The 14227-nt window shown below is 45.6% G+C and overlaps 1 protein-coding gene across 2 annotated transcripts in view; it reads right to left on the bottom strand.

Annotated features, from left to right (window-relative positions):
* The window catches only part of ARHGEF3 (Rho guanine nucleotide exchange factor 3), a 493464-nt gene that overhangs the window by 415966 nt on the left and 63271 nt on the right, over positions 1 to 14227 (bottom strand). The gene's annotated exons all lie outside the window — the stretch shown is intronic.

Here is a 14227-nt window from a genome sequence, read left to right as displayed (position 1 = left end):
ACAAGGGATAGTTCTTACATTCAATGCAAGTGTCCCTTGTGCTGCTGGTTGCTAGACACATGCACAAGGAAATATTTTGTTTTCGGAATTTCGTTTTTGTCCAAAAAAAAATACATTTATTTAGTTACTCCTGAAAATCGTTTTTATTTGTTTAGTTAAAAAATTTATTCATCCGAAATAATTAAGGTCGAATCTGTCATTCAAGGCTCATGGTGTCTGTCGAATGTTCTAAGAAGATTAGACGGAGCAGCTAAACTGTACAACGCCGCAATCGTACATTTCCAGTCAAATGTTCCGCCTACAAGCTATAGTAGAATTCTAATGTTGTATGACACTAGTAATAATAATTAATAAATATCATTATTACTAATCAACCAACATTAGAATTCTTCTATAGCCTATGGGCGGAGCATTTGACCATAAAAGTCCACTTGCAGCGACTGCTTCGTTGAATCTACATGTCCAATCTTCTCTCTATGTCGAATAATCTTGGACTAATAGAGTTAGGTTAGGCACATTCGTCCTTTTTTGCTATTGTCTCTATAATGTTGAATATTTTCTCTCTAAGTCAAATCTTTTCGAAGCTTGGCTATAAAATTTTCCGACAACATGATCCAAACGGACTTTGTCCGATCGTTTGTAGAGAATTCCGTCGGACAAAGTGCCACGCATGCTCAGATCAAATTACGAGACCAAAGCTATTGGCTACTATCCTGAACGTAGTCCCGCCGTAACGAACGAACGTCATCACGTTCTGAACGATTGGATTTTCCGACAACTTTGTCCGGCCGTGTGTATGCAACACCAGTTTCAGACAAAATCTGTTGGAAAAAATCAGACGGATTTTGTTGTCGGAATGTCCGACCGTGTGTACAAGGGCTTAGAGTGTGCACCCCAAAGCTCAAACACACACGTGTGTGTGTGTGTGTGTGTGTGTATATATATATATATATATATATATATATATATATATATATATATATATATATATATATATATATATATATATATATATTGTGACATTGGGGTGATTAACTCAATTGGTAGATGCATTTTTTTAGTCCACATCAGTCAGGCGTGTATGGTTAAGGGCCTGGTAGCCCACGTTTATTAGAAGAAAACAAAATATTAGTCCATCCAGTAATCCCACGCAGGGGTCCAAGCTTAACTTAAATACAGCAAAATCAGAACGAAAATGCTAGCCCACCTGGCTACTCTTCAGCAGTACTGCTGCTATAGGTACTTGCCCCGTCCAACAAACTGCTTGGACGCACACAGCTTCCAACCCTTCGACACACAGCACACGGCTCCTTGGACGCACACAGCTTCAAGTCCTTCACACAGCTTTGGACATGCACAGCTTCAAGCAGCAAGCTGCTCACACACCACCATCCTACACAAATCCCCTCGTTATATGGGCTGTGTGCAGCTGGGCACACACCCTGCTCGCTAGCCTCAAGACCCGGACACAGGGTTGGAGATCCCGTCCCACCCATAACTCTCAGGGATCTCCAAACTACAGAATCCCATCTGGAGCTAGCAAAACCTGGAGAAAACTGACAGAGCAGTTTTCTCCATTTAAACTCTACACTCTGTAGTCCTGCAGTCCGCAGATATGCAAACTCTGTGTCTCCTTTACCTCTAATTTCATAGGGACAGAGCCTCGCTCTGTCACAATATATATATATATATATATACCCATACACACACACACACACACACACACACTTATGTTATCTTAACAAACATTTTAAAATGTATCAAACCATAGACAGTGTCAGTAGAGCAGTGGACGGGTCAGTGGGGCAGAGGTTGGTGTCAGAAGGACAGTGGATGGTGTCAGTCAGTAAAGCAGTGGACGGTGTCTGTAGGGCAGTGCACAGTGTCGCTTTTTATTTTTATGAATTTTTTTTTTTTTTTTACAGTTTTTTTTTTAGGAGCCCCGTTGGGGAGGATTTGGTGAAATATCTAAACAGACCCCCTGATAACTCACTTTTGAGACAGAGAAAGGGACTGGGGACATAGATTTCCCAGTCCCTTTTTCTGCAGTCTCAGCTGCACTGGACAGGTAACAAATGAGAAGTGCTTTGCGCCGAGCGGCTTCCTGTATAGTTTACTATGCTTTGGTTATTAATAAACACAGCAAGTGAATGGTACCGAGCAGCAGGGGGCAATCTATGTCACATGGGGTAATTACGGTGTGCGCAACCACACCCGCAACAGTGTGCACACCTATGGCCCTGCCCAACACAAGTGCATGTAATATGACGGTATTACAGGGGCAAATAGGAGCTGCAGACAAAATTCTGACTCAAAATAACTCACACAGCCATCAATATCTAAACCGCTGGCAACAAAAGTGAGTCCAATGTCCAAATTGGGCCCAAAGTGTCGATATTTTGTGTGGCCACCATTATTTTCCAGCACTACCTTAACCCTCTTGGGCATGGAGTTCACCAGAGCTTCACAGGTTGCCACTGGAGTCCTCTTCCACTCCTCCATGATGACATCACAGAGCTGGTGGATGTTAGAGACCTTGCGCTCCTCCACTTTCCGTTTGAGGATGCCCCACAGATGCTCAATAGGGTTTAGGTCTGGAGACATGCTTGGCCAGTCCATCACCTTTAGCCTCACCTTCTTTAGCAAGGCATTGGTCATCTTGGAGGTGTGTTTGGGGTTGTTATGTTGGAATACTGCCCTGCAGCCCAGTCTCCAAAGAGAGGGGATCATGCTCTGCTTCATTATGTCACAGTACATGTTGGCATTCATGGTTCCCTCAATGAACTGTAGCTCCCCAGTGTCGGCAGCACTCATGCAGCCCCCGACCATGACACTCCCACCACCATGCTTGACTGTAGGCAAGACAAACTTGTCTTTCTACTCCTCACTTGGTTGCCGCCACACATGCTTAACACATTAAACTTATGTATGGTCTAGGCCACCGTGTTGCAGCTCAGTTTCAGGGTCTTGGCAATCTTCTTATAGCCTAGGCCATCTTTATGTAGAGAAACGATTCTTTTTTTCAGATCCTCTTTGCCATGAGGTGCCATGATGAACTTCTAGTGATCAGTATGAGAGAGTGATAACACCAAACTTAACACACCTGCTCCCCGTTCACACCTGAGACCCTGTAACACTAAGGAGTCACATGACATTGGGGATGGAAAATAGCTAAATGGGCCCAATTTGGACATTTTCACTTAGGGGTGTACTCACTTTTGTTGCCAGAGGTTTAGACATTAATGGCTGTGTGCCAAGTTATCTTCAGGATACAGCAAATTTACACTGTTATACAAGCTGTACACTCACTACTTTACATTGTAGCAAAGTGTCATTTCTTCAGTGTTGTCACATGAAAAGATATAATAAAATATTTACAAAAACGTGAGGGGCGTACTCACTTTTGTGAGATACTTTATATACTTACTGCATGCTCCGGCTGGAGAATGAATAAAATAGAATTGTTTATCTTGAGGCAGAAAGGTAAGTGCACCTTCCCTTCTTACTAAAGGTACCATTCACACTTTGCATAGCAGTAACGTATGTTACGGTTCGCATTTGTTTGGGGAGTGATTTAAACGCATTTCCCTATCTCGTGCATTCAAATGAATGGGCTGCCCTATGCAGGCTTGTCACACAAAAGAAGCTCCTGCACGTTTTTTGGGTGACAAGCTTTGGGTGATTTTTTTTTACATGTGTTTTGCAGCGATTTCCAAGCGTTCTCGTCACATGGCAAAAATAGCACAGCATTTAGGGTGCCATTTATTCTCAAATGCGCATGTTGGCTCGATTTTAGTGCAATTTGGAATCTACATTTCTGTCCACAATTCCAAATAGCTAGGTATGAATGGGGCCTATAATTGCCCATACAACTGGGCTGAACATGAGAAATCAAAAGATTCTCCCATCTATTCTGAACAGTGCAGACCTATCACCCACTGCTGGCTATTGTATTCTGACAGTCACTGCACCCGCAGCCAAATCAAATTAAATGTAAGCTTGGCCAGCTTAGGACTCATGCACACTGGATATTTAGCCCCGATGTATGAGACATTTAGGGGAGGAGGAAACATACTGGCACACCATCCAGCCCTGCTGCCTGCAGCCTTTCAAACTCTATTTAAGGCCAACAGCTGCTGCGGCTGGACAGTGCAGGAAGCGGTACTGACGTTTAGAGCAATGCTCCTATGGGATGAATGCCCAGAACACAGACTGCTTGCGATATGCAGGACAGCTGATCTAAACCCTAAAACAAAAACTAATTAGATTGCAGCTTGCTGGACTTTACATGTAGTGGCTGCATTAGCGTTCATTTGATTACTTATTTCTCATATAATTTAATTTAATAAACAACCAACTGCGCTGATCGTGGTAGTGAGCAAACCTAAAAAAGTGAAAGTCCAAAGTAGAAAATCATACAATCCATTAGGTGTCTATAATAGAGAATAATGCGATGAAAGACCCACCTGAATGCTATCCAAATCACTGCTGTGTCAATAGTAGAAAAAATGCATTTGATTGAATGTTGTAATCACCCCGTGGACCATGTTTGTTGTCAGCAGCTAGAGCTCTACCTGCCATAGACCAATGATGGGGCACTATTCCTCCCACTGACACCAATGATGGGACGCTATTTCTCCCACTGACACCAATGATGGGGCACTTTTCCTCCCAATGATGGGACGCTATTTTTCTCACTGACACCAATGAATTTAAACTGTGACACAACCTGCCTGGAGTTTGCATGTTCTCCCCGTGCCTGTCTGGGTTTCCTCTGGGTACTCTGGTTTGCTCCCACACTCCAAAGACACAGGGCCGGATTAACATAGGGGCTATTGGAGCTGCAGCTCCAGGCCCCTTTCTCAAGATAGGCCTATTTGCCCAAAAAAAAAAAAAAAAGATTGACTTCGAGGATTGTAGCTTGGCAATCAGGAGTCACAGAGACCCCACATTTGGGGGGTAGGTAGCTAAAGACCCACTCCAGCACTGGTTAAAATATGGGGCTGCTATCATCTATGGTTCCGGAGATATAGGGCTCCTTGCACAGCCTGTCAGAAGTTACATACAGAGCGGCCAGTTTAAACACAATCTGGAACACTCTGCAGCAGACTGAGAGGATGACCTCACAGTGCTCATAATAATTATTTGTATATTACTTATGATAATTAACCCCTTGCCACCCAGGCCCATTCTGAGACTTCTCTCCTATATGTACAAATCATCATTTTTTTTATGCTAGAAAATTACTCAGAACCCTCAAGCATTATATATTGTTTAAGCAGACACCCTATGGAAAAAATGGTGGTATTTGCAACTTTTTATGTTACATGACATTTGCACAGCAATTTTTCAAACTTTTTTTTTGGAAAGAAACAGTTTCATTCATTAAAAAAACCCACTAAAGTTAGCACTATTTTTTGTAGTGTACTAAGCGATGCTTTAAATTTTTTTACAGGTTACACGTTTAGAGTTACAGAGGAGGTCTAGTGCTAGAATTATTGCTCTCATTCTAACAATCGTGGCTTATGTAACCTGTGTGTATCTGGCTCTGATACTAACCAGTGCCTACCCAGGGACTGACTAGTATCTCTCCTCAGCCTGTCCCCACACACCCTCTCACCTGCTGACCTGTGAATGGGGCGATCACTCCCGCAGTGTTATTGTGTTCTGCCAGTGAATACAATGATTAGTGTTGCTAACTATACCTGGCAGCACTGACTGTTTTGGGGAAAACCTGACAGGCTGGTTGTACTCAAGTCGGTTAATAGTTTGACTTGTGTAAAACCAGCTAGCCCATACATAGATCGACTATGGCTGGTCTCTGCTTAATTGGTGTAATTTCAATCCATGTATGGCCCGATTAACCACTACGCAGTCCCTAAACATCCTTCCACAAACCTTTACATTTTTCCTTCCCAGATTACTTCATCCTCCTCTCCCATACATGGTGCCCACTGTCATACCCTCCACACTCCTCTCCTGTACATACTACTCACTGTCATTCCCTCCATACTCCTCTCCTATACATAGTGCCCAGCATCATACCCTCCCTCCACACCCCTCTCCTGTAATTACTGCTTACTGTCATACCCTTCACACTCCTCTCCTGTACATAGTGCCTTCTGCCATACCCTCTGCACTCCTCATGTACATAGTGCCCACTGTTAGACCCTCCACATTCCTCTCCCTCACCTTCCCACTTTTATACCACCCATACTCCTCCCATATGCCTCTTATCCATAAAAACTGTTCTTTAAAATTATACTGAATATCCTCAATGTTACCAGCTCTAGAATGGTCACACTTTTGTCAGTTCAACTAAAGGAAACCTCACAGTCCTCATATTTGTTCTGCCGCATTATTAGTATTTATTTAATTTTGTAATTACTATTGTGATGTATAGAGGAACATAGGGGATGTCAGCTACTCTAAATATAGCAATTGTAAAAAAGCTTTCCTGAAAATATTTTTGAAATGTTGACAACTATGCACTTAGGCACTGCCCAAGGGCCACAGGGTCAGTAGGGGGCCCCATGAGAGGCTCGTGATATTAAAGCAGTAGTAAACTTTTCGAACATTACTACTTTTTAGAGGCCCTGGGGTAGGTTATGCCATAATGTACAAGTAAGCCCAGCATATTAGCACATTAGGGTACACTTAAATTGTCAGACTGAGCCCTCCAGTGCTGTGCTGTGATCAATCCGGTGGGGCCTGGGCACTAACATCTTCACCCGGTCTTTCTTCTGGGTTCTGTGCCTTCGGTCACTTGCCTTGGCCAGGCTGCATTGATGTCATTCCCACACATGCTCATGTGCGTCCTCTTTCTCTCACCCCCCCCCTTTCTCTCTCATCCTCGATCCCTTACCCTTCACACCTCTTTCATCCCCTTTCTCTCTCTCTCTCATCCTCCCTCTCTCTCTTTAATTTAGTTTGTTATAACAAAAAAATGTTTGCATTTTTATTTACTTATTGTTTATAAAAGGCCCTACCAAAATCCTCAGCACCAGGCCCATGATGTTCTTAATCTGGCCCTGCAAAGACATGCTGGTAGGTTAATTGGCTTGTGTCTAAATTGACCCTAGTATATGAATGTGAGTTAGGGACCTTAGATTGTAAGCTCCTTGAGGATGGGGACCAATGTATATGTAAAGTGTTGCGTAAATTGACAACGCTATATAAGTACCTTAAATAATAATAATAATAATAACCTGGTAATGCTGCCATTAACTCACTTTCTGTCCTAGGATGACACGCATACTGAGCAGTGATATCACCTTAGGACCAAAAGTGTTTTAGGACTACATAATATTATTTTAGAACTACAATAGGCCTCCCTCTTCTGTTTTCCATAAAAGCTATTTTGTAGCATATGGAGATAGCAGGGATTAATGCTAACTGATAACAGTCAATAGGAAGAGAATATCAGCTCACAAGATTTCTAGATGAACAGCTTTTTTTTTTTTTTTTGCACTTTTTAATAGATGTAATAAAATATTTCTGGTGCTAAATAAACATACCAAATGGAAGTAAATAAGAGAAATGTATTGTTCACATCCACTTTACATGACATGCTAGTCTCTACGTGTAACACAATCCTGCCATCTAGTGGTAGTAAGAAAAAAAAATGGAACTTTATTAAAGTAACGCTAAACTCGGATTTAAAAAAGAAAATGATTACTATTATAGAGAATTTATATAGCGCTGACAGTTTGCCCAGCGTTTCACAACACAAGAGCAGACAGTACAGTTACAATACAATTTAAAATTATATTTAAATATGTCTCCCTACCGCAACAAGTCCCTTCTATTGCTCTCAGCCTCCTTCAAATCTCTAAATTCCTCTTTTTGTTGCTGTGATCACCCTCCTGTGATCACCCTCCTCTTAGAGGGTGGCTACATTCATTCTCCATGGTAGCACTGTATGTAGGAATGTAGCCACCCTCTCTTGCTCGCTCCAGAGTTGAATTAGGGACTATGGACAATACAATGTGTAGTGTTCACAAAGCTGTGCACATGACCACAACTAACATGCACTGCTCTTTCCAAACATATGAAAGTGAGGTGGGAGGATCAGGAGCTCACAGAGGACATTACAAGTAGGTAGAAAAACAGAACATAAAAAACATTACGGTTGATAAAAACACCACCTGTTAAATAAAGACCACCCCACATACATATGTCACAGAATGACTACTACAATAGCCAAACTTGACATACACACACCTACACAGGTTGAACTGGATGAACTATTGTCTTTATTCAACCTTACCTACTTTGTATCTACGAATAGTGATGGCCGAACGGTTCGCCCGGCGGTCGTTTCGCGGCGAATTTCCGACTTTCGCCGTCCGCGGGTTCGAACGCCTTTTTCCGTCGTTCGCCCCGGCGGACTTACGTGTTTAATGTATACAAGAACTTTAACCTTTCGTGACACGTTTATCATGTGTTACAGGACAACCAATTGAGACATGACAGCTCATGGACACTTGGACATTCCCCCTAACCTATAAATACACCCGATCCGGTGGCCATTTTACATTCTTTCTTCTGTCACTGTAGGGAAAGGATCCTGTGTGGAGTAGGGACAGAGAAAACGCTAGCTATTTGGTACACAAAAGTTCTTTTCAGGACTGGTATAGGTGTTAGGTCAGCAGCCTGAGTTTCTTTTGTCAGTTTAGATAAAGGGACAGAGCGCTGTATGCTGCTATTTTAGGGACAGCTCAGCCAGATTAGTCTTTCTTCATCATCATCATCATCATCATCATTAGCTGTTACTATCAGGTCCACAAAAGAGCTGTTCCAGCTAATCGTTCCAGCCTACTCTTTTTTGCCAATTTGTATAGGGACAGGCAGGAAGCAGTGTGTCAGGCAGTGAGGATAATTTTAAAGACTTGCTGTTACTATTAGTTCCACAAAGGTTCTTTTCAGGACTGGTATCAGTGGTACGGTAATAGGCTTGTACACGTATAATATTCTTTCTTCCAAATATAGAAAGAATATTATACTTGACTGCTGCCCTTCTGCTGCAGTCTGCTAATCATTCACAACTCACTTGTTCCACAAAAGTTCTTATAAGGACTGGTAACTTGGTCTGTCTAGGGTGCTACGGTACATAGGCTTGGGTGCGGTACAGTCTGCTGTTCTGTAAGGACCGCTATCGGTCCACAATAGATAGGGTTGCCGTGCACTACTGCTGACCGCTGCCCTATACTGCAGCAGTCCTTCAGCGGTATAGGGACTGACGCACAGTCTGCTAAACACTAATACACAACCTGCTTGGTCCACAAAAGTTCTTATAAGGACTGGTAACTTGGTATAGGGTGCTACGGTACATAGGCCTGAGTGCGTTACAGTCTGCTGTTCTGTAAGGACCGCTATCGGTCCACAATACATAGGGTTGACGTGCACTACTGCTGACCGCTGCCCTATACTGCAGCAGTCCTTCAGCGGTATAGGGACTGACGCACAGTCTGCTAAACACTAACACACAACCTGCTTGGTCCACAAAAGTTCTTATAAGGACTGGTAACTTGGTATAGGGTGCTACGGTACATAGGCCTGAGTGCAGTACAGTCTGCTGTTCTGTAAGGACTGCTATCGGTCCACAATACATAGGGTTGCCGTGCACTACTGCTGACCGCTGCCCTATACTGCAGCAGTCCTTCAGCGGTATAGGGACTGACGCACAGTCTGCTAAACACTAATACACAACCTGCTTGGTCCACAAAAGTTCTTATAAGGACTGGTAACTTGGTATAGGGTGCTACGGTACATAGGCCTGAGTGCGTTACAGTCTGCTGTTCTGTAAGGACCGCTATCGGTCCACAATACATAGGGTTGCCGTGCACTACTGCTGACCGCTGCCCTATACTGCAGCAGTCCTTCATTGGTATAGGGACTGACGTACAGTCTGCTAATCACTAACACACAACCTGCTTGGTCCACAAAAGTTCTTATAAGGACTGGTAACTTGGTATAGGGTGCTACGGTACATAGGCCTGAGTGCGTTACAGTCTGCTGTTCTGTAAGGACCGCTATCGGTCCACAATACATAGGGTTGCCGTGCACTACTGCTGACCGCTGCCCTATACTGCAGCAGTCCTTCATTGGTATAGGGACTGACGTACAGTCTGCTAATCACTAACACACAACCTGCTTGGTCCACAAAAGTTCTTATAAGGACTGGTAACTTGGTATAGGGTGCTACGGTACATAGGCCTGAGTGCGTTACAGTCTGCTGTTCTGTAAGGACCGCTATCGGTCCACAATACATAGGGTTGCCGTGCACTACTGCTGACCGCTGCCCTATACTGCAGCAGTCCTTCATTGGTATAGGGACTGACGTACAGTCTGCTAATCACTAACACACAACCTGCTTGGTCCACAAAAGTTCTTATAAGGACTGGTAACTTGGTATAGGGTGCTACGGTACATAGGCCTGAGTGCGTTACAGTCTGCTGTTCTGTAAGGACCGCTATCGGTCCACAATACATAGGGTTGCCGTGCACTACTGCTGACCGCTGCCCTATACTGCAGCAGTCCTTCATTGGTATAGGGACTGACGTACAGTCTGCTAATCACTAACACACAACCTGCTTGGTCCACAAAAGTTCTTATAAGGACTGGTAACTTGGTATAGGGTGCTACGGTACATAGGCCTGAGTGCGTTACAGTCTGCTGTTCTGTAAGGACCGCTATCGGTCCACAATACATAGGGTTGCCGTGCACTACTGCTGACCGCTGCCCTATACTGCAGCAGTCCTTCAGCGGTATAGGGACTGACGCACAGTCTGCTAAACACTAACACACAACCTGCTTGGTCCACAAAAGTTCTTATAAGGACTGGTAACTTGGTATAGGGTGCTACGGTACATAGGCCTGAGTGCAGTACAGTCTGCTGTTCTGTAAGGACCGCTATCGGTCCACAATACATAGGGTTGCCGTGCACTACTGCTGACCGCTGCCCTATACTGCAGCAGTCCTTCATTGGTATAGGGACTGACGTACAGTCTGCTAATCACTAACACACAACCTGCTTGGTCCACAAAAGTTCTTATAAGGACTGGTAACTTGGTATAGGGTGCTACGGTACATAGGCCTGAGTGCGTTACAGTCTGCTGTTCTGTAAGGACCGCTATCGGTCCACAATACATAGGGTTGCCGTGCACTACTGCTGACCGCTGCCCTATACTGCAGCAGTCCTTCATTGGTATAGGGACTGACGTACAGTCTGCTAATCACTAACACACAACCTGCTTGGTCCACAAAAGTTCTTATAAGGACTGGTAACTTGGTATAGGGTGCTACGGTACATAGGCCTGAGTGCGTTACAGTCTGCTGTTCTGTAAGGACCGCTATCGGTCCACAATACATAGGGTTGCCGTGCACTACTGCTGACCGCTGCCCTATACTGCAGCAGTCCTTCATTGGTATAGGGACTGACGTACAGTCTGCTAATCACTAACACACAACCTGCTTGGTCCACAAAAGTTTTTATAAGGACTGGTAACTTGGTATAGGGTGCTACGGTACATAGGCCTGAGTGCAGTACAGTCTGCTGTTCTGTAAGGACCGCTATCGGTCCACAATACATAGGGTTGCCGTGCACTACTGCTGACCGCTGCCCTATACTGCAGCAGTCCTTCATTGGTATAGGGACTGACGTACAGTCTGCTAATCACTAACACACAACCTGCTTGGTCCACAAAAGTTTTTATAAGGACTGGTAACTTGGTATAGGGTGCTACGGTACATAGGCCTGAGTGCAGTACAGTCTGCTGTTCTGTAAGGACCGCTATCGGTCCACAATACATAGGGTTGACGTGCACTACTGCTGACCGCTGCCCTATACTGCAGCAGTCCTTCAGCGGTATAGGGACTAAGAGTTTTGTCACAGGGTGATTTAAAAAATGACAGGCAGAGGAAGAGGCAGGCCCTTCCGCAGGGGTGGTAGGGGTAGGGCAGGAGCAACAGCCTTGAGCCAAAGTGGGAAGTTGCAGAAGGTGCGTTCAATTACTTTAAAGGACGCACCAGACTTGGTTGAGTGGCTCACTCAGCCTTATTCTTCTGCACCCTCCTCATCCTCTCGATCTGCACCCTCTTCTTCACTCTCTGCTATGTGCACCCCCAAAGACACTACCACCAACAACACCACCACCACCACATACCTTCCGCTTGAGTGCAAATGGGGGCCTTCATGCTCCAGTGTTTTAATAGGGACCCCCGTATAAAAAGCATGAGGGTCAAGGACCAGTACTGGGTGGCAACGTACTTAGATCCCCGGTACAAACACAAAATGGCGGAAATGTTACCGCCGTCGCAGAGGGCTGTCAGAATGCAGCACTTCCAGGCCTTGCTTCGAGAAATGCTGCATTCTGCTTTTGCGTGCGCTGGCAGAGGAGCAATTCCCACTCCCAGAGAAGGATTTGCGGGTACCAATCCAACAGCGCCTGCAAGAAGAGGCCGGTTTGAAGATGTGTTGGTGACTTCGGATATGAGGTCATTCTTTCAGCCGACCCATCGACAGGTGTCATCCGGATCCAGCATCAGGGAACGCCTAGACCGTCAGGTGTCCGACTACATTGGGTTAACGGCCGATGTGGACGCTCTGAGGAGTGATGAACCCCTAGACTACTGGGTGGGCAGGCTTGACCTCTGGCCAGAGCTTGCCCAATTTGCAATCGAACTGTTGGCTTGCCCCTCATCCAGTGTCCTGTCCGAAAGGACGTTCAGCGCAGCAGGGGGGATTGTGACCGATAAGCGTACTCGCCTAGCTCACGACAGTGTTAACTACCTCACATTTCTAAAAATGAATGAGGCATGGATCTCGGAGGAATTCAACACATGTGATCAGTAGACCATGTATATGTCTATAAACAATTTTTGGAATCAAGCACACAGACCTTCTTAATTCATTTGGCTCACTTCCCTGACCCAAAAAAGCACACCGTACTATATGCCCCTACCCTCCTCTTTGAAGAGGTTGAGCGGTGTCATATTTCTACTGGGGCTGCTTATTATGAGGGGTTCCCACCATCCCTGTGCTGTGCTGACTTCCTCCTGGGTGTTCTTATTATGAGGGGCTCCCACCATCCCTGTGCTGTGCTGACTTCCTCCTGGGGGTTCTTATTATGAGGGGCTCCCACCATCCCTGTGCTGTGCTGACTTCCTCCTGGGGGTTCTTATTATGAGGGGATCACACCATCCCTGTGCTGTGCTGACTTCCTCCTGGGGCTGCTTACGGTGCTGCTGTCAGCGCTGTATGTCACGGAGCTGCTGTCAGCGCTGTATGTCACGGAGCTGCTGTCAGCGCTGTATGTCACGGAGCTGCTGTCAGCGCTGTATGTCACGGTGCTGCTGTCAGCGCTGTATGTCACGGAGCTGCTGTCAGCGCTGTATGTCACGGAGCTGCTGTCAGTGCTGTATGTCACGGAGCTGCTGTCAGCGCTGTATGTCACGGAGCTGCTGTCAGCGCTGTATGTCACGGAGCTGCTGTCAGCGCTGTATGTCACGGTGCTGCTGTCAGCGCTGTATGTCACGGAGCTGCTGTCAGCGCTGTATGTCACGGAGCTGCTGTCAGTGCTGTATGTCACGGAGCTGCTGTCAGCGCTGTATGTCACGGAGCTGCTGTCAGCGCTGTATGTCACGGAGCTGCTGTCAGCGCTGTATGTCACGGTGCTGCTGTCAGCGCTGTATGTCACGGAGCTGCTGTCAGCGCTGTATGTCACGGAGCTGCTGTCAGCGCTGTATGTCACGGAGCTGCTGTCAGCGCTGTATGTCACGGAGCTGCTGTCAGCGCTGTATGTCACGGAGCTGCTGTCAGCGCTGTATGTCACGGTGCTGATGTCAGTGCTCTGTATTACGGTGCTGCTGTCAGTGCTCTGTATCTCCTGCACCCTCTTGTTTGCCTACCCTGGTCCCTGACCTTCCCTCTCCTCCATTGCCTTCATTAGCTCCATAGTCCTGAATTGTCAGAACAATTTCCCAAATAAAAAAAAAATGCTTGTAGTTATCGATCCCAAATTCACCTCATACATGTATTATGCTATTGTCCAGGTGGTGGGACTACGTGCTACCCCCTAATAATTACCCCGTGGCCGCAAATTCGACCTAAAGGTTTGCGAAATTCGCCTCCCATTGAAGTCAATGGAGCCCGCGGCGAACGGTCGTTTTCGCGAACGTTTGTGCCCGTTCGCGTTTCGCGTTCGCGAAACGTCCCGTCGGAAGT

The sequence above is a fragment of the Lithobates pipiens genome, unplaced genomic scaffold (genome assembly GCF_037356315.1).
Source record: "Lithobates pipiens isolate NorthernLeopardFrog02 unplaced genomic scaffold, aLitPip1_a1.2 Scaffold_23, whole genome shotgun sequence".
In the NCBI taxonomy this organism is placed as follows: domain Eukaryota; kingdom Metazoa; phylum Chordata; class Amphibia; order Anura; family Ranidae; genus Lithobates; species Lithobates pipiens.
This window is presented reverse-complemented; position numbering and strand designations above follow the sequence as displayed.